This window comes from Alligator mississippiensis, chromosome 5, assembly GCF_030867095.1.
Source record: "Alligator mississippiensis isolate rAllMis1 chromosome 5, rAllMis1, whole genome shotgun sequence".
NCBI classification, from domain to species: Eukaryota; Metazoa; Chordata; order Crocodylia; family Alligatoridae; genus Alligator; species Alligator mississippiensis.
Window position 1 is genome coordinate 42,444,582 of NC_081828.1, and position 20,612 is coordinate 42,465,193.

The 20,612-nt window shown below is 46.0% G+C and overlaps 1 long non-coding RNA gene across 1 annotated transcript in view; it reads right to left on the bottom strand.

Annotated features, from left to right (window-relative positions):
• Nucleotides 1–12,496: 12,496 nt before the first annotated feature.
• Nucleotides 12,497–20,612, bottom strand: part of LOC132250798 (uncharacterized) — a 52,155-nt gene continuing 44,039 nt past the window's right edge. Inside the window, exons 3-4 of the long non-coding RNA XR_009462414.1 lie at nucleotides 15,069–15,129; nucleotides 12,497–14,193 (exon numbers count right to left, since the gene is read on the bottom strand). This is a non-coding gene — a long non-coding RNA (uncharacterized LOC132250798). The remainder of the gene's footprint in view (nucleotides 14,194–15,068; nucleotides 15,130–20,612) is intronic.

Consider the following 20,612-nt stretch of genomic DNA (forward strand, 5'->3'; position numbering starts at 1 on the left):
AATCAAAAACATGACCCAGCCTTAAAACAGTGCAGAGAAGTCTCTCACAAGGTTAGCGATATCTCACAGACCTTCCAATCACACACACACACACACACACACACACCCCTTTGAAGTTAAATCTTGGAAGAAAATTTAACAAAATTAATTTCAAGCCTTTTGTTCTGCAATTCACTTATGATTTTGAAGGTTGATTATGGAGCCTATTAGTAATTTAGAAACTAAGTTTTTTTGTTTGTTTGTTTTATTTTAACTAATATGTTTCTCCCATGCTGTCACTCCAGGGCAGAGGTAATGTTGTTTGAATTTCCTAAATGTGTATTTTCAAATGAATAAATGCACAATATGCTGTAAAAACATTTTACTGTTTGCATTCCCACTTTTAAACACTGTTTCCATTGTGGACAGAGTAAAGACTGTTTGGGAGCTTAAGCATTTCCAGATATTAAAAAAAAAAATCAAACAAGTTTAGCTGGATCTTAACTCTAAATGTCATGGGTTTAGAAAACTGGGTTTTGGGTATATGATAATCAGAGTTTGGGACAGAGGAGTTAAAACAGTTAAGGTGATTTGCTACAGCTACAGAGAGGTGAGTTTGAACCTCACTCCAGACACACCAAAGGTTGCCCCCCGTTAACCCTGCAATAAAAGAATATCTGATAGGGGTGTACAAAGTGGTCCATATTCAATTCAGATTCGGATTTGGCCCAAATCAGGGACAGCGATCCACTTCATTGATTTAGATCACTGTCCCTGATTTGATTCAGCCAAATCCAAATCTGAAGATTCAATGCTGATTTGGAGAATCAGCGATTTGGACATGGACACAGCTTTTAAAGTTTTTTTACATACCTCAAGCTACCAGTGCAGCTTGTGAACACTGCAGTGCTGAGGCAGATCCTGGAGCATCCCACAGGAGCACAGGGGGACCCTCCACATGCTCAGCAGTGAACCCGGAAGTGGACTGGAAGTATTTCTGGTCCACTTCTGGGTCCGCCAGGGAGTGCACTGCCCCCCCCCCCCCCGGCGCCTCCCCAGCTCAGCAACTGGCCACAGGGGGACCTCAGGTGCGCCCCACAGACCCAGGAGGCACCAGTCACTGAGCCGGGTGAGGGTGCAGGGGGAGCCCCCAGTGCACTCCCTGGCAGACACAGAAGTGGACCAGAAGTGCTTCTGGTCCACTTCTGGATCTGCTGCCAAGCACACTGGGGAGCCCCCCGTGCTTCTGTGGGACACTCCATGCACCCCAGCATCGCAGCATTCACAAGCCCCTCCTACCTAGAGGTATGTAGAAAAAATCTAAAGCTGTCTCTATGTCCAAATCTCTGAATCTTTCTGAATCGCTCTGAATTGATTCAGAGAGATTAAAGGGGCCTCTGATTTCATTCAGATTTGGAGATTCAACCACTGAATTGGGCTGAATCTCCACTGAATCGAATCAGGGACCGAAGCTTCGCATAGCCCTAGTATCTGACCATTCTGGCTGAGTTGTCCAAGGCAGCTGGACACTAACTGCACTAGATTGAGATGCTATTGTAGCAAGAAACCTGTTTGCCTGCTCCTCACTCAAATGTGAAGCTCCTCCATATGGCAAAAGCCCCTTTTGCAGTATTTGCCCTCTTTTGGGGATGTGTAACAGGAGCCTCTTTGGGGTCCGTCTACTGGTGGCCCCGCCCACCTGTTATGGGCCAACTGCCTACCTTCTCGCCTGCCATGCCTTGTTAATTGATTAATAGATGTAATTAAGCGGATGCCACCCATTTTCCTGCCCCAATGCCAGGGGCAGGAAACCAACTAATCAGGGTTTGACTCCCAGGCTCTAGCTCTCAAAAAAAAACAACCCTCACTCAGGCTCCTGCTCCTCTGTGGCTCTGGGGTCTACTCACCCCTGAACATTGCACTGTCTGGTGCTGGGGCCAGCTCACCCCCAAATATTGCGCCCTCTCTGGCACAGGGTCAGCACACCCCAAAATGCTGCCTCTTTGGCGCTGGGGTCCATGCGCCCCAAAATGCTGCGCCCTCTCTGGCCACATAAATTAGTACTTTCTTCCTTCCTCTTTCTTTTTCTTTTATTATACTATTTTTATTTTTATATAATGTGTACTTGTAGTGAAAATAGAGCTTGTAGATGCTTTTACAAATGTACTTTAAGTTTAAAAGTAAGTTGTACCATGTAACAATCAACGTTAGCAAGGGCAGGAATCTGTATGGAGCGGGTCCCTGAACGAATCATGGTTGATAATGTAACACAGTAGCTAGTCTGGATAAACAAGTTAATGAGTGGCAATTAACACCTACAAAACTACAGACCAAAAAGAGGAAGGAATCAATACAGAGCTAGGAACACATACTAGTCTTTTGCACTGATCAGTATTCAACATACATAGCTTTTTCCCTTCTCTCTTCTCACCTTTTATCTAGGCCCCATTTGGCACAGTGGGTACTTTTGGCAAGCGGGGTTAAAATGAAGGGTGGTCTTTCCCTCAACACTTCTGTCAGTAGATGCTAAAGAATAAAATCTTTTCCAGAGATCATCACAAATAATTGCCCTCTTTCAAAAAGGCCACTACTTTCAATTTTTCTTGGCAATACTAGGGCCATAAACCATACATTTCAAATATGCTTTCTCAAAATGGGTGCAGCTTCTCATCATTCCTTGTAGAAGGTAAACTAAACTGACCGTAAAGAAGATTTATAGGTTCAAGGATTTTTCAGGACAGAAGGGACATTATATTTAAACGCAGCTGGGAATTTTACCCAATAAGACTTGCACTAAGTCCACAACTTCTGATTAAAATAGAATGCCATTCAGAAAGAGATACCTAACCTTGATTTTAAAATAAAATGATTGAGAAAGTACTACATCCCTAGATAAATTGGTCTAACAGTTCATCTGCCCCCTCCCCCCAACTTATTAAAAGCTTTCACTTTACTTTCTAATTTGAATTGTCTAGCTTCAGTTTCCAGACGTAGGGTTTCATTCTGCCTTTATCTGGTAGATTTAAGAGCATCTTACTATGGGGAGTCTTCTCATGCATTTACTTCTATACTATGATCAGTTACTGTTTAAGCCTCACCTAATAGCCTAAATGTACAGAGCTTCATTAGTCTTCTACCATGAAACTGTCTTTAGAGACCTTGAAACATTCTTTCATCCATTTATGAACCTTTAGCAATATGTCAACATCCATACAAGTGTTGACTCCAGAAGTGTCAACACCAATTCTAGCAAAGGTCTCATCAGTGTGATTTTCAGCAGTTATGTCACTTCCCTACTCCCAATCAATATTTTCCTGCTTATACATCCCAGCACTGCACAGGCCCTAAGAGCTTACATTCATTTGATTGTCTAGTGACTGCCCCACTCTTCCCTCCCCAGTCCTTTACCATTTATCTCACCACCTACCATTTACCATTTAACTCGCCACCTGGATAAGAGACAGAAGGTTGACATTATATACTTCAACTTCCAAAAAGCCTTTGACCTGGTATCCCATGACGTTCTTGTGAGAAAATTGGAAGACTGTGGGCTTAACTGCGAGACAGTCAGGTGGGTAGGAAACTGGCTGCAGGGTAGGACCCAGAGAGTTCTAATGAACGGATTGGTGTTTTGTTGGCAGGAAGTGGCCAGTGGCGTCCCGCAGGGGTTGGTTCTTGGTCCAGTGCTATTCAACATCTTCATCAATTATTTGGATGTGGGGGTGAAGAGCTCACTGGCCAAGTTCACAGACAACACCAAGTTATGGGAAAGTGTGGTCATGTTTGAAGATAGGCTGCAGATACAGGGGACCTAGACAGGCTAGCAAGCTGGGCAGACTGGAATCAGATGAAGTTCAACATCGAGAAATATAAAGTACTCCACCTGGGTACAAACAATCCCCTGCACACCCACAGGCTTGGCAATGCGAACCAGACCAGCACTACAAATGAAAGGGACCTAGGGGTAATAATAGACCAAAGTCTGAACATGAGCCAGCAGTGTGACACTGTAGCCAGCAGGGCATCAATCGATGCATCTCCAGCAAAACCAAAGTAATTCTTCCACTCTACTTGGAATTGGTGAGACTGCAGATGAAGTACTGCATCCAGTTCTGGGTGCCGTACTTTAACAAGGATGTGGTAAAGCTTGAGAGAGTCCAGAGGAGGGCCATCCATATGATCACAGACTTGCACAGCAAGCCATACGAGGAAAGGCTGAGGGATCTGGGACTCTTCAGCCTGAAAAAAAGAAGGCTGAAAGGGGACTTGGTAGCAGCTTACCACTACATTAGGGGAGTACATCAGGGGCTTGGTAAACAACTGCTCATCAGGGCACCCTTGGGGCAAACTAGAAGTAATGGTCACAAACTCCTGAAAGACCATTTCAGGCTCAACATTAGGAAAAACTGATTCACAACTAGGGTGTCCAGACTGTGAAATAAGCTCCCCCCAGAGGTGGTGCAATCACCTACCCTGGAAATCTTCAAGAGGAGACTGGACAGTCACCTACTTTGCTGTTAGCATTCAATGCTTTGTTAGCATTTGACAATGTTGTTGTCTACAAAAACTGATGCCTCTCTGTAGCTGTTACTCTCTAAGGGTGCAGACATAAGTGACAATTTGTTCCTGATCTGGCACCTGAAAACACTCTACAGCCATGACCAAACAGAAGTGAAAGGCTGCAAAGTGCTTTAAAAGGGCCCAATCCCATGAAAATCTGAACCCTTGTTGTGTAAGAGTTCAAATTAAGACATTTCAAAATATAGTGTCTTCAGTAACTTGTCTCTGCCTGCCTCGAAGCCTCGGAGCTGTTTTCAGAATGAGAGGCGGGGTAAGGGAGTGGAAAGAGTCTGTTCTGAGGTTTTCTCTGCTAGCACTGGAGGGTGGGGTGGGTGGATTGGAGTCTTCCCTGGGTGGGAGAACTCCATTCCACCCACCCCACCCTCCAGGCTGGCTGGGGAACCCCTAGAACAAGCTCCCTTTGCACCCTTTCCCTGTTCCCATTCTGAAAACAGTACCCCGGCTGGGAGGGAGGAGGGGCTGTTGCTAGGGAAAACCAGCTGCAGGCTGGCACCCAGCAGCTGGATTCCCCCAACCCCATCTCTTCCCACTGGAGTTAACACTGAACTTCTGTTTGGTCTGGAGGATTGCTGTAACTCAAAAAGCTTCCTGCAAATGAGTTACAGTGGGAAGCTCCTACTGTATCTGCACCCTAAAATGTACTCCTGCCCTATCTTCTGCCTGACTTCAGATTAACATGGCTAAGCATCTCCCCATTCAGTAATCCACAGCTACATTCTTTGTTCCTAAATTCAAGACACTAGCCATGAGGCTATGAACAGACATTACACATAAACCAGTTTAAGTGATCAGAAACTGGTTTAAATCTGTAACAGAACAGATGTTCAATGCACATAAATCAGTTTGAAAATGGCTGAAACTGGTTTGAGATAAACCTGATTGAATGTAGTATCAGACTTAACTGATTTGGATCAAACTGATTTATGCAATGTCTATCCCAGACCCCTTTCTGGTTTAAGTTAAATCAGAGTCCCCATCATCCCAGCATGCTCTCTGATCTGGCAGGGATCTCTGCTCCACAGCAGGGCTGGCCCCTCCCCTCTGCTCCCTGGCTGCAGCTCCGGCAGAGACTGCAAGCATCTGCCTGGCTTCTGCTCCTCTCTCCCCTCTAAACAGGGATTCCCCCATCCCCTCAGCCTTACACAGACACACAGGATTAACTAGCAAACCACTTGCTGGCTATGGTCCATGCTGTGGCAGACGGGACAAAGACAGAATCAACAGGTAGCTGGTAATGTCCCTCTGTAGTTTTCTTAAAAGGGTGATACACACTGAGTTAGGGGTGAAAAACACTTTTATCAATTTCCCTATGGCTGGTTAGGGGGATGGACCCCCCCCCCTCAATCAAGGCAGACTGCCAAGGACTTGCCACGCCCCCCTTAGCTCAGCACTGTAGAAGGGAAGGGAGAGCTACTCTCGTACCTCCTGGCTTCTAGCCTGAGCCACTGCAGGCATGTGCCTCCATTTTTTCAGTCCAGAGGGGATGTCTGTATACTTACAAACTGGTTTAGCCAGCCAGGTTAGAGTAGCCTACAAAGATTGAATCAATTCAGGCTCAGGCTTTTTGAATGTCTGTCCCTAGCTTGACTGTGTCAAGTGAATTATATTCAAATGAGCCTCTCTTACCAAGCAGTTTGACTTGCTTGCAATAATTGACCTGGAATGGTGAACAGCGACAAGCTTTGTGCTCCTCTGCAACCTTTACTGGTTGCAGTTTGAAATTTTCTTCCAGACTTTGATCCAATCGATCGTCAAAAGGCAAAGGTGATTGTGTATGGTCAAAGTAGCTAACTCTGTCAAAGCAATCTGTGGCCTATCCTCAACTGAATACAATAGAAGAGGCTACCCATTTTGAGAAATCATCTCCACTAATGGAAGCCTGTGACCCGTCACTCACTGAGAACAAAAGACAACAATCATTTTGAAAGAACACCATTCTTTGTATAATTCTCTGAACTCTAACACTATTCCTTAGCATCTATTGAAGAAAAAAGCGTCTTTTATGAAGAATAATGGCAAAAAAATTACCATTAGTCCTAAAACATTTTCTTCAGCTGTTACCTATGTAAGGATTTCAATGAATATTATCTAAATCAAAAGTTTGAAGTTGGCATTATGCCATTATTTAGGTAATTCAGGATGAAATAAAGAAAATCTGAAACTTGATACTAATATCCTTAAAGCACTCATTTATAATTCATTTTAACTCAGGCTATTATTTACTTGCATAATAAGTGCTGGAGTTTTCAGAAGGGTATGCTCTGAAAGCACAGTTATTTCTTCCCCCTCCCGTCCTCCAAACCCACAACTAAATTCCCTTTGCCTAAAACATAGTAGTAGCCTGTCTAAGGAACTGCCAAAATCCTTCCTTGATGTGGACACACATGCATAGACTAGCCAGCTGTCTGTGCTAACAGTTCTGTTTTGCTGGACAATCACAAAGTGTCTTTATCAGCCCTGCTACCCTAATAGGATCGTTTAACCTGCTGTCCCCAGCAGGTCCCATTAACACACATCAGAAAGTGCCTGAAGGTGAGAGTTCTGCTAATGAAATGTGCTATAAAGATCCTAATCCATTTCATTAGTCCATTACATTTCACACTTAGCAAAGCTCAGAGACGTGCTGTGTGACAGGACAATTGCACACGTTTCTTTTTTCCCTGGAAAAGAACATTTTCATTAGACTTGTTATTTCAATGTTTTCATTTATTTGTTTATCTTTAAAGCAACGGAACCATTGGCTCCGGCTGAGACACCATGGATTTCTTTCTACGTACAATTATCCAGAGACCAGTATGTTTTCTGCATAGAATCAGATCTAGATTATTAAGAAAAATTATAGGGACTAAGATGGTCTAAGCATGCTCTGCTGGTTGAACTAAGGAGAATGACCCCCAAAGAAAAGACAGTAGAGGCTTCCCCTTCTATTAAACCCATCTACTCACAAGGCAGATTGACTGCCCCTCTGGAACAATCCTTAGTTGCCAGAATTAAGATAATTCTGAAACCAATTTCAGTGTCTCAATTTTCCTATATACAAGTATATATATTTCATAAGAAAAAAACAAGCCATTTCACAGTGGGTCTACTTTCTACAGCTTACAAAAACATCACATTTACACAAGAAATACACTCTATAGACTAAGGATTCTGCTTTCCAGAATGTACAGTCTATGCCCCTACACACAAAAGTCATAGCTTGCCTCTTTGGACTGACATAACAAGATGCAGGGAAGTGAAGAAAAGTGTACAGCCTTTCTTCCAAGTTGCCCAAAATAGCAGCACCTGCCCAAATGTTTTTTTTAATAAGTTACAGAGAGCCATGCAAATGTGTGGGTGCTTATCTAAGCTCCAGCAGATCAGGAATTTTCCAACAGAATGACTACCTAAAGGAAAATGCAGCATGCACAAGATCAGATTTTTTCACAAGGAAATTTTTGATTTGGCTCTGAGGTTTCAATCTTCTAACAATAAAATTGAAATAAAATGCTCATTTCACATCAGTTCTTCCTGAAACAGAATAGTTAATTTTCTTGTATAAACCAAATGCTTTTTGCATAAGCTCAACGAAACATTACATTTCATTGCTGTATGTGAGTTTTCATTTGGATTCCCATTTTCTTATTGGAGACAACTTTCCCAGAAGATTTAATCTCCATAATGTATTGTGTATTTCCCTCTGACCAGGTTGCATGGACCACCAGAGGAACTGTATGACTCCAGACACCTCAGGGAAAATATGGTATAGTCAGGGAGCCTGGCCCATTAGGTGAGAAAAAAATGAAGGTAAAAGTTCCTAAATTATGACCTATGTGGCAGGGCACTGTTGGTGCCTGCCACTTTAAGACCTAGGCCAAGCAGCCAGCAGGTGCCTGATTGAGGCAGCCATTTTAGATTCAGGGCTGCCTATATAAACAGGGCAGTTCACTGCTGACAGGGAAGGCAGCAACGTTGTCTGGCTGTAAAGCTTCATGGAACATCCTGGAGGTAAGGGAGGAGCTGTAGAGGATGGCTAGGAGGGTCCTGGTCCTGGTCCTGGTCCTGGTCCTGGTCCTGGTCCTGGTCCTGGTCCTGGGCATGACCTAAAACTGCACCCTGCCGGGAGTGGGTGGCCTAGTGGGGCTCTCAGTGGTGCAGGAGCCCCCAGGAAATGCCAGGCCAGTTATCACCCCGGTGAAAGGCAGGTAGGGGCACACATTGTTAAAGCTTAACACACTCAAAACTGCTTTTTCTAGGTGAGTTTTCACATTTTTAATTTTTTTTTTAATTCCAAAAGAAAAATTCCAACCACCAACTTTTTCAACAGAACTGGGGCAAAAAAAGTATTGAATGTCAAAAATTCTGCTAGGATGGAAATAATGAAATTTACTGGGCTCCATTGTGTGGCCAAGAATGGCTCAGATCAGTACCACTGGTAACTAATTATTCAGCTCTTTCCATGGCCTAGTAAACAATTCCTATATTGCTGCTATCCTTTAAGTATTTCAAAGGGACACAAGGCTTCTAAAAAATCAGATCTTTGGTTCACCTGGCTTGGTGTCTTACAGAAGGAAGTATAAATTTGCACATTATAGACTAACCAGAGACAGACAGACAAACAGATTATTTGATACGTTCAGCCCATGAAATCTTGGTCGTGTGTGTGTGTGTGTGTGTGTGTGTGTGTGTGTGTGTGTAAAGATTTCCTGCGATTTATGCAGGTTCTGTACATGCAAATTCACTCTTATGAAATGACACTTTTTCGTAGATTTCATAGATACTAGGGCTGGAAGGGACCTTGGAAGATTATCAAGTCCAGGCCCCTGCCCCAGGAGCAGGAAGTCAGCTGGGGTCATAGGATCCCAGCAAGATAAACATCCATATTTGTCTTGAAGGCATTCAAAGTAGGAGTTCCTGAACCACCTCCAATGGCAGGCTATTCCAGACCTTGGGAGCTCGGACAGTAAAAAAGTTCTTCCTTATGTCCAGCCTGAAATGGCCTTGCAGGAGTTTATAACCATTTGACCTTGTCATCCCTTGGGGTACTCTGGTGAACAATCGTTCCCCCAGATCCTGGTGAACACCCCTGATAAACTTATAGGTGGCCATCAGGTTGTGCCTGAGCCTGCACTTTTCCAGGCTGAAGAGTCCCATTACTCTCAGCCTCTCATCATAAGCTCTGTTTTCCTGACCTCTGATCATGCGCGTGGCTCTTCTCTGGACTCTCTCAAGCTTCTCCACATCCTTTTTGAATTGTGGGGCCCAAAACTGGATGCAGTACTGCAGCTGCGGCCTCACCAAGGCCAAGTACAATGGGAGAATGACGTCCCGGGATTTGCTTGAGAAGCATCTATGGATGCAAGCCAGCATTTTGCTCACTTTACTAGCCACAGCATCACACTGAAAGCTCATGTTCATCTTGTGGTCAATCATGACCCCCAAGTCCCTTTTGTCCATAGTGCTAGCCAGCGTAGCACTGCCAAGCCTATAAGTATGCTGCAGGTTTTTCCTCCCAAAGTGGAGAACCTTGCATTTTTCAGGGTTAAATACCATCAGGTTCTCATCTGCCCATTTCCTGAGCATGCCAAGGTCAGCCTGGATTGCCCCCATCCTCGGGTGTGGATGCTTTACCCCAAAGTTTGGTATCATCGGCAAACTTTTTATACCCCAAATTTGTTACGTGCAAGGTAAATTCACTCTTATGAGATTGGCTCTGAGGCTCTGCTTCTCCGCACTCACCCCAGCCCCTGGGCTGTGCCATGCTGTGGCGCAGGCAGGTGGTGTCGGCTGCTCTTGGGGCCACTGTAGCAGGGGCTGGGGTGAGTGGGAAGAAGCAGAGGCCTGGGGTGTGGTGAGGTAAGTCTGTAGGGGAAGGGGTGGGGGCAGGGGTGCAATGCAGCCCATCATCCACTCCCAGAGCTGCAGCAGGGAGTAAAGCAGTGGGAACTGTGAGTGGGTAAGGGGCACAGGATTGGGGGGGGGGGGGGGGTGCAGCTCTTGCTGCTATAAGCACCCTCCTATGAGCACCCTCCAAGCCAGGGAGATGCGCCAAGCTCTTCCCAGGGGGCGCATGCCCCTGGATCTGCACGCAGGAGGACAGCAGGCTGCTGCTGCAGGCTGGGGCCGGTGTCAGCACCAGGCTCTTCCCAGCACTTGGCGGCGGTGCTGGGAGGGCAGGTTGGAGGGGGGGGGGGACCAGTGAATTTTGGTGTGGCAGCAGTCCCCCTCCCACCACCGTGGCCCTCCCTGAGCACCAGGAAGAGCCCAGTCCCGCTGCCAGCCTCAGCCTGCAGCGGCAGCCTGCTCTTATCCTGCGTGCAGATGCAGGGGCATGTGCCCCCCAAGAGGAGCCTGGTGCAGTCCCCCAGCCTGCAGCCATCCCAGGGTGTGCATAGCAGCAAGAGCCATGCCCCTCCCCCCCATCCCACGCCCTGCACCCACTCACAATTTCCTCTGCTTTGCTCCCTGATGCAGCCCCAGGAGCAGCTGATAGGCTGTGCCCCTTCCCCCCACCCATTCCCTAGTCCCAGCCTTCCTCCCTCCCTCCCTCACCACCATGGGAACATACCCCTATTTGTTACTTTATAAACTGGGTTTCCTTTATGTGAATTCAATTTTGCTCAGTTTTCTGGAAACACATGAACCACATAAATTGAGGGAAACTTGGATGTTTGTTAGTCTATAAGGTACAAATCTCCCTGCCTTCTACTTGACTGCAGACTAACACAGCTAACTACATCTCTCTTGATGTCTTACTCCAACCTTGATCAATACTTGATGCTTTAAAAAAGTTATTTTCCACCAGGGTACCACAGCATCTTTGGGTGCTCCCAGATCATTGGAAGGGCACCTCCAAGTGTGAGGAGATAAGAAGAGGCTCAGGCTCTTCCTTGCCTGGCCTCTCTGCCAGGAGGTAAACACTGTAATAAACAAATTTGTTTTTTAAATGGGGTGCTGCTAACTCACCCAAGAAGATACGGAGTGCTGTCTTGAGTCTAAAGAGGTTGTGATCTACTGTTTTAGAGAAAGGCAAGTGCTGTGGCCACACAACTTGAAGTAATCTCACTTTAACATGTGGCAATCACCAGATGCCCTGAAGCACAAGGTTTGGTTTTCTTTTAAGAAGGCTTTAAATAATCATCATCACCATCATTCATCACCCAACCCAGAGACCACAGCACAAGGCTGAGGCATAGATATGACAAAGATCTGGAGTCACCAAACATTTTGTAGCATAGCACATGTACTTTGTTGCTCTCAGGGGACTTTGATCTCACTGCATTTCCTTGGTGTTGTAGTTGATGAACCTTACTTGGATCCAAACCATTAGATATCTGAAAACCCATGACAGGCACCTTTCCTCTGAGCTTGTGCCCAGTCAGTTGTACTGGAGCTGTAGAATTCCTGTGGTGCTAAAATAACCTGGGTTGATCATCAGGAGTGTTATTTCAAATTAGATCACTTCAAGATTCAAGAGTGTTGAAAATGAAGACCAAAGGAAGGAACAGTGGGAAAGCAAAGTACCAACACCCAGGAGACCTCAGGTTGGATGCTACAATTCTACCTCTTTGTTACTCTGCATCAGCCAGTTTGGGGGATCCTGGAGAAGCAAGGAAGTCTAAGAAGTGCCAAAGTCCACTGAGAACTTCAGTATTGCAACTTTCCATGGAAAGTGCTCAGATAAAATTGTAAGAAATGTCAATAAAACCTTACTCTGTAAATAAGTAAGTTCCAACCAGTTCCTTTTACACGTATGAACAACATTGTTAAGAAACCTCCCAGAAAACTCCTGCTATTATTTAGTTAAGACATTACTTGACTGCACATTGGTGAAATTATTCAATGAAGGCTCTATTAGTTATTTTGGAAAGCAAAATCATTAATATTTCAGCAAGATCTAAAAAGAATGTCTAATTTATTTCTTCTTTTGATTGGTAGTGATGAGAGATATTTTAAAAGGTCAACAGAAAGGTGGAATGCAGAATTAAATACAGATTATTCAGAAGAAGATTGGAGGTTGATAAATGAGCTTGTTAAATTTGTATCAATAAATTTTAAACCTAGAATGACACTGTTTAATTTTCAGCACAGATTATATATCATTTCAAAAACAAACGAAGATGATAGATAGCTCTATTTAGGAACTGTGTATTATACAGACAACAGATAGCAGGGATACAAAGGTGGGAAAATCAGATGGTAGCATGTAGACACAGGGTTAACTGACTGTCCATTTCTTCCAGATGTTTGATTTTTAACTAATTTAGGAGGTGTATTGACAGATACCAAAAAAGGATTAGGAATATTTGTAGCAAGATCATGTATAATGAGGTATGAGAGAGATAATGCCTTCATTATCAGATTGGATAGACCATATGGATGCATGCATCCTGTTAGAATGTATCACCCCAGAGGACATCTGGAAACTTTTAAAGCAAAGTGGGACAAACAGCTGAGTTTAAATCTCGCTGGCAAATGCATTCCTGCATGTCATTGAGCTCAGTTTTTTCAGACAGTGTATAGATATTACTTTAAGTCTACATGATTGCTAGGTTTTATAGGAAATATTGCAGTATATGGTATATGGATTAGGATATTAAGACAATAAGAAGCAACATAAACTGCAGAGAAAAAAAAAGGTTCCTCTTCCTCAAATTGAGGTGGGGGGACCAATTTTCCAAAGGGGATCAAAATAAAAAATACATCTCTGAAGGGAAGGGAAGCATACATTAAAGGAGGCCATGACTGGGCTAAAGTGGTCAGGAAGGTAGACATATAATAGTCTTGTCAGCCATAAGACTGAAGAGAGTGTTCTCCTATGGACATCTATTTCAGGAAAAGAGGCTGCTCTCTCCGCTCTTGTGGCTAAGTCAGCCCTCAGGACTTGGGAAATTCTGCCTGATGAGGCTACGTGTATCAACCCTGCCCCATCTCTGAATCCTTTCACTGGATTCATGTTACCTTCAAGCCTGTTGCACTTTTCTTCAGCAATCAGCCCAATCCTGTCTCATCTTTCTTTTCTCACCACTTTGCGCTGCTCAGTTTCTATTGACCGTGCAGCTTTCAAAGCGTTTAACCTTCCCACACCCAGCACAACTAGTGCTTACAGGTTCTCTTTCAAAGCCCACACACACTAACCCTTCCTCAGTATGGAAACTGCTGGTAACCCATCTATGCTATTAAGCAGGTGGGAAAATATACATCAACACAAGCCACACTACAGAAGAGGCCTTCTCACAGCCTGGATTCTCTTCCCACCTTTTGGAGACACATGAAACTCCTGATGTCTCCTGAATCTTGCCCACCACGCTGCTTCCCTCACTGTAGCACTAACAGCTATAACATGGGAAAAGGTTCATCTCTTTTGCTTGGCTGCAAGCATGCCCACTCCTAAGTGAGGTTCAGACCAAGTGACTGTCCATGGGTCCTTCTTCAGGGATGCCATTCGTTTCTTCATGAGTTATGCTTTAATTTTAAGTAACTTTCAAACCTTTATGGTTGGTTCCACTTTCCAACAGGTTCATTCACGAGACACATTAACCATTTTAAGACGTTCCAATTTATGATGCTAGGAATGTTAATTCTTAAGTCACATGATGCCCTTTGTTCTTAACTCTGTTGCTCTGTCCTGGCAGGGAACAGAAACATACTGTTCTGGAACAGAAAACACATTATTCTGGCACCATGGGCAGAGCTTCAGGAGGGCAGTACCTGAGAACTCGCCATTGTGAATTTCTTTTTTCCCATTCATAATCTTTGCTTCCCTATAATTTAAAAGCAAGACCAAGACCCTAGTTCATTCAAGCTGTATTTAGCATTGGAATGAGGGACAGCAGGGGTGGATCCAGAGGGGGTGCAGTGGTGCATCTGTACCCCCTCCCTCCCAACCACACACATACTTTGGGATTGGCCCATGGACCTTTTTTAAATTCCCCAAAGCAGGTAAGAATCTCTCCCATTTCCCCACTGTGTTCAAAGGCATCTCCTCTACCCTCCCCTTCTCTTTACTTCCCCCTTCCCTGCCTGCCACTGCTGCTTCCTCTGCTGCCCCACAGGTGGGACAAGCTTCATAGCCACTCCTGCCCATTCCAACTGGGCTGCATGGGGGCTGGGCTCAGCAGGGAACAGCAATGGGCAGGCTGGTGAGTCTCCCTTCCTCACACTTGCTCCTGGGGGACTGGGCAGGGTGGACCCCCCCCCACCACCACCATCACTGCTGCTGCCCCTGTTGCTGAACCTAGCCCCTACCCAGCCTGGCTGGAGTGGACAGGGGCAGTTTTGAAGCTTGTTCCACTTCTGGGGCATCAGGGAAAGCAGCAGCAGCAGGTGGGAGGGCGGGAGGGGAAGGAAGGGAAGAGGAGGGGACATGCCTTTGAGCATGGAGGGGAATGGGGGGATTCTTACCTGTATTTTAAACTCTCCAGAGCAGAGGTAGGCAATTATTTCAGCTGGAGGGCCACTTAATGAGTTTTGGTGAGTTGTCGAGGGCCCTCCCCACACCTGAATGCTCCACATAGCCACTTTCCTACCTTCCATATGACACGAAGGTAAGAGTAGAGCTGTCAATGATTTTTAGATGGGAAGAGATTTCTGAGGGGAAAAAAGATATGGAATTCATTTTCTATCAGAAGGAAAAAAGGAAAAAAAATTAAGATGATTTTTTTCCACATAAGGGTTGTCCTGTCCTGAATCAAAATATTTCAAATGATGGAACCATGTCAGGACACTTCCTTTGCATCGGGGAATCCCTGGTTGAAGTGGAACTGATTTGACCACTTTCAGATGACTTCCTCCCAGCTGGAGATGGCTGGGAATAGGATCCTACTCCCTAGAACATACAGGTATTTCAGCATTTATTTTCACATGAAAAATGAGTATGGAGGCAGACTGGTTTAAGTGTCTTGCTATGGATCTTGAGGCACCAGTCCAGACTACTGCATAAGTCCATGACTGGAGTCATGGAAAAGTCTTCCCTGAAGCAGCCCAGCTGTAAATAGGTACCTGGTTGTTCCTGTTGGGGAGCCAAAGGTGGCTGGATGTGATGTTAGCTACATCACTCTTTTGTGTGCCTTTGGCTACAGAACTGGCTGCCTTAGGGCCAGTGATCCCAAGGGCTTGGAACAGACTATTCCCCTGGATCAGAAACATGGAACCTCTGCAGATTAAAATGATCAAGCAAATCATCATCAATTCTGAAGTGTTGAAATAAGAGTGTTGAACTGCATCTGCCAGAGCTTCTGCATTGCTTGCCAGCAGTGTAGTTGGGTGTTCTCGGGTACCTTGTGGACTACATTGCCTCTCCCTTGCTCAAACACATCTAGCTGGGAGGAAGCATATACAATTGGCTAAACCAGTGTCAGTTCAGCTAGGCAGCCCCCAAATGCTCATAAGGCCCCTACTGTAGTGTTGGGGGGCACAAAAAAGGGCTAATAGCTAGGGCTGGCTGTGCGAAACAGCACTGTTCCGTTTTACCTGAGTTTCAATGGTTCGAGGGAACAGTGTTTCATCTTGAATTTCATTTTGAGTTGAAACAGCTGTTGTTTCATTCCATCAAAACAAAAAGGCTGTTTCTTCACTGTTTCGAGTTTCGCTGGGGATGGAGAGGCAGACCACCTGGGCTGACTTCCCATCCCCAGCGTTAGATCACGCTACATCACCCAGCTGGGCTGCTACCCTGACCCCTGGGCTTGATTAGGCCAGGGGCCTCCCCCGACCCCACGCTTGATTGCGACCAAGCACGAGGGGGTCAGGGAAGCAGCCTCTCTCTGCTGCCTCCCGCCCTGGCGCAATCAAGCACGGGGGGTCGGAGAAGCAGCCCCACTAGGCTGCCTCCTGCCGCCAGCATGATCAAGCACGGGGGTCAGGGAAACAGCCCCACTCGGCTGCCTCCCACCCCCGGCGCGATCACGCACAGGGGTCAGGGAAGCAGCTCCTCTTGGCTGCCTCCCACTCCCAGTGCAATCAAGCGCTGGGGGTCAGGGAAGTAGCTCCGCTCTTCTGCCTCCCGCCCCCTGCCGGATCTTGCGCTGGGGATGGGAAGTCAGGCCGGCTGGACTGACTTCCCATCCCCAGCCTATGGTTGAAACATTTTGGACTTTCAAAATGTTTCGATCAGCCTTGTTTTGTTTCAAGGCTATTTCGATGGCCTTTGTTTCATTCCGATTTTGCTGTTTCCACCTCGAAATTGGTCGAAACAGTGTCAGAACGAAACAGCCACTGAAATTTCACACAGCCCTATGAATGGCCTAAACCATGGAGATTCCATTTTTAGAAAGTAGATTTCCCAATTAGTGGGAGACCTGTGCTCTCCCGAAGAGGAAAAGGAACTCTCTTTACCTGTCCTGCCCAAAAGTGTATAAGTACATAAAATTTTTTATCAGAACTTTTTCTTGCCTTCTTCACTCATCCATTACCCTCCCTGACCACATTTTCCCTGCAGCAGGCCATCAACCCTGCAAGCGAAGTCATAAGGAGACTTCCCAGCAATCCTTAGAATACCGTGACCTACAGTTTGTCAGGAAATGACATCATCCCCATCTTCACTCTCCCTCTCCCACCACTTCCCCTGACTTTGTGGGATTTTTGCCTGCCTGAATGAATTACAGCCACAGGTGACAGTTCTGTGTTTGTGCAGGGGATGTTTTATTTGCCCATATTTCACACCTCTACATTAGTTTACAGCTCCAGGATTTTCAATGTTTGATATGTTTGCTATCTTGGCAATTAGCACAGATAATTCATCTGTGATCAAACAGAGTCAAAAAAGATAGATTTTGTCTTGGAGACAGGAATGCAAATTAGCTGCTAATAGGGGCAGTGCAATATATACTATCTGAGACAGAAGCAGTGAGCAATTGCAGCCCTGTCTGTTACTGTGTGTTCCTGTTCACCCAACTGTTTGAGTGAATGTCATCTGGTCTCAAATATGATCTGAACAGCCCATTTTGAAGTGTTTTGTTTCCATCTCACTACAAAGTATTTTGATGGACTGTGGCTAGAGGTGAGCTCTAAATCTCACCATTCCCACAGAGGAATCCACTTCTGAATATAATCCCTCAGAAACTAAGGAGCACTGAGGATTTAAATTCAGCATATTGGAGAAGTGGAAACCCTATGAAGACAACCCTTACATGAAAGTGGATATCTGGATTTTGGCCAGATTCTAAACTCCCTCAGAACTTCAGGATAGTTTAGATATGTCATTCCTGCTGAGCCCATTGCCAGGAGTGATCTGTATTATATGATCCATGAATCCAGGTACAAGTCTCCCTCTAACACAGAAAAGCTTTCATAATTATTTAGGTGTGGACTTGAAGCTCAGACAGTTCAGACATGGCTACTTAAGTGTTAGGGCAAGGACACAGAGGATAGGTTGCAGCCCATTGCAGTGTATCATATAACCTATTTGCTCCCAAAGAAAGACTCTTTGCAAACTGCACACACTCAGGGTAGATAGGACAACAATACAATTACCTGAAGGATCACAGAATACTAAGGGAAAGGTCAAAGAAGGGCAAGGAAGAAAGAAATGATGAGTCTTCTGTAGGACCCAACCTGCTGTGAGAGGCCAGTTGAGCAATCCGTGACTATTGTCATTATGTAAAGAGCCATGAGCATCTCTGTCTCTGAACACAGAGGTTATGTACCCAGCTCAGGAACTTTATTCTGTGCAAAATTTCTGCAGTTATTCTAACAGCGTAGAAAATTACTATAGATTCACTTTAATTGTGACTTTTAAAGAAAAGCATTTTAAATTTGTTTGGGCAGGGGCATGACCAGACAAGCGTGCATGAGTGTTTCTTGGGGGACAAATAGCAGCTGCATGTATTTGTGCTACTGCTACTTGTCCCCAGGGAACACCCATGCACATGTGCTCTGGTGTGTGGCAAATTGCCCCAGGTGAGGAAGGGGAGGCTGTGGCCAGCACCAGAGCTTGCCTCAACAGCCTTACCTGGGGTCCTGGGGGCCTCCCAGGGCTGCAGCTGCAGCAATCTGGACACATGGAGCATAGCTGGCAGCTGGCCAGCCAGGCTCCAGTTTGGGGTAGTGCACGCTGCCACCATGTGCACCACCCTGCTTTTTTCTGCTGTGGGGTTTTTTTTGGCACAGGGATCTCCTGGTGTCAAAAAAACCCCCACTATTCTGCAAATTAGCAGTGCGGTGAACACCAGCATGTGCAGTTTGCAGTGCTGCAGATGGGTCTGCAGTGCTGCAAACTGCACATATATACTTGTTTGGACATGCCCTTGAAGATTAAAAACCTAGAACTCTAACCCAAAAGACAACTTGCACCATGGTGCTGAAATCTAAGGTACAGTTTAAGCCACATGTAGCTGGCTCTTGTGGCAGTGTTGTGCTACTTAAATAGCCCAGTTACTCTCTCCAGGGTAACTTACTTCTCCAAAGTCCCGGAGGGTTTCCTCCTGTTCTCCAGGTCAAACTCTGTTCCCTGCCAGGCTTTCATGCCACCCAACTCTGATGCCACTGGCCTGGCTTAGGGCCACATGCACCGTTGTGTAAAGCGGGTGCTTCGCCTTGTGCTAGCGGTTGGAGACCTGGACAGCCTTATGCAGCACTGGGGCTTGGTCTGTTCCCAGACCCTCTGGGCAGCGTTGTTTGCACTGAGCTGCTGACCCGAGCCACCTTGATCAGCTCCCAGGGTCTCTCACCCTCCATGTGGTGCCTCCTGCACTGAGCTCCCAGCCTCATGCTGGGGGTTGTGGACCTGAGCCGCCCCAGGGGCTCCAAAGATCCTGCTCCGTACGCTGACCTGTGCACCATGTCTCTGGCTGCACGCTAAAGGTTGCAGACCCGAGCCGCCTCACGCAGCTCCCAGGGTGTGGATGCCGTGCTGCGCACCGAGAGCCTAACCGCTGGAGCCGTCCACCACTCCCTGCCAATAGAAGTCTTCAGGGGCTCTTTCTGGACTACTGCTTTGCTCTGCTGAGCAGCTCTCCTCAGCTATTCTAAGCCCCGCTCTTCTCTCTTCTCCGTCCTTGATGCATCTCCCTCTAGGCAGGCAGCTCCTTTTATACGCTCCAGGGCTCTGCCCCTGAAGTCTTCTGGACCTGACAATTTGCAGTCTTCAATCAGGTCCGGGAAAGCTCCTTTCCCCCTCCCCTCAGGAAAGGGGCATGACTTTATTTCCCTTGCTGCCTCCTGATTGGTGGATAGGCTCCACCAATGAAAACAACAGGATCTCAAGCCTGGGACTCAACCCAAGCTCTGAAAGGTAAGCCTGCTACATATTAAACACCTTAAGGCTGCCAAAGGCATCTGCTTTGGCAAGTCTCACCCACTACCATTTTGTTTTTTTAATTTCCTGGCAAATTTCCTCCTAGGACCCAGCAGCTGCTCTGCTTCACTGACAAGAGTGGCAATAATCAAATTCACAGACCACCTGCAAGGGGCTGCCAGGTTCCTCTGCTCTGGGGCAGTCTCCCCAAAGGCTAGAGATCCAAGATCTGTCCTGGTCCCCAGTGTACATGCAGACCCTGCGGGATGCTACGTGAGGTTCCATCAGGGTTCTGTCTTAGATACAGTGAAAGTCTTTTGCACCTGAGATGTTCTGAACCAGATGCCTTGTGCTCAAGCCAGAATTTTATGATTCAGCTTTATTCCACTAGAAAATTTCTGAATGCCTTTAATCTCTCTTATGTGCTATTCTGGCCATCTTCCAGCTGCTGTACCATGCTACTTTACATCCTGTCAAGACCAAAGCTGTCTGCTTAACTTTGTGACCTCTACAACTCTAGAGTCAGCTTGACTGGATGTCACCTCCCTGCCCAAATGCAGGCATGGAGCCAGGATCAAACCATTTGCGGCTGCAAACTCCTAGCATCAGCATCACCATGCAATAGCATTACAGTATATCCTTATGGCATGCCTCTCTTGCCTGGATCACTAAGGCAAAGTTTCAGCAATCCCCTAAGAACCCTCAGAATAAATGAGGTACATGAAGTCATCACTAAAAGGGATGGGCAAGAGGTAGTCCACCCAGGACAACAGGTAATGCTACCATTTCAAGAGCAAGGAGCTGAAGTGAGTGTACAAGAAAGCCAAGGACAGAACCC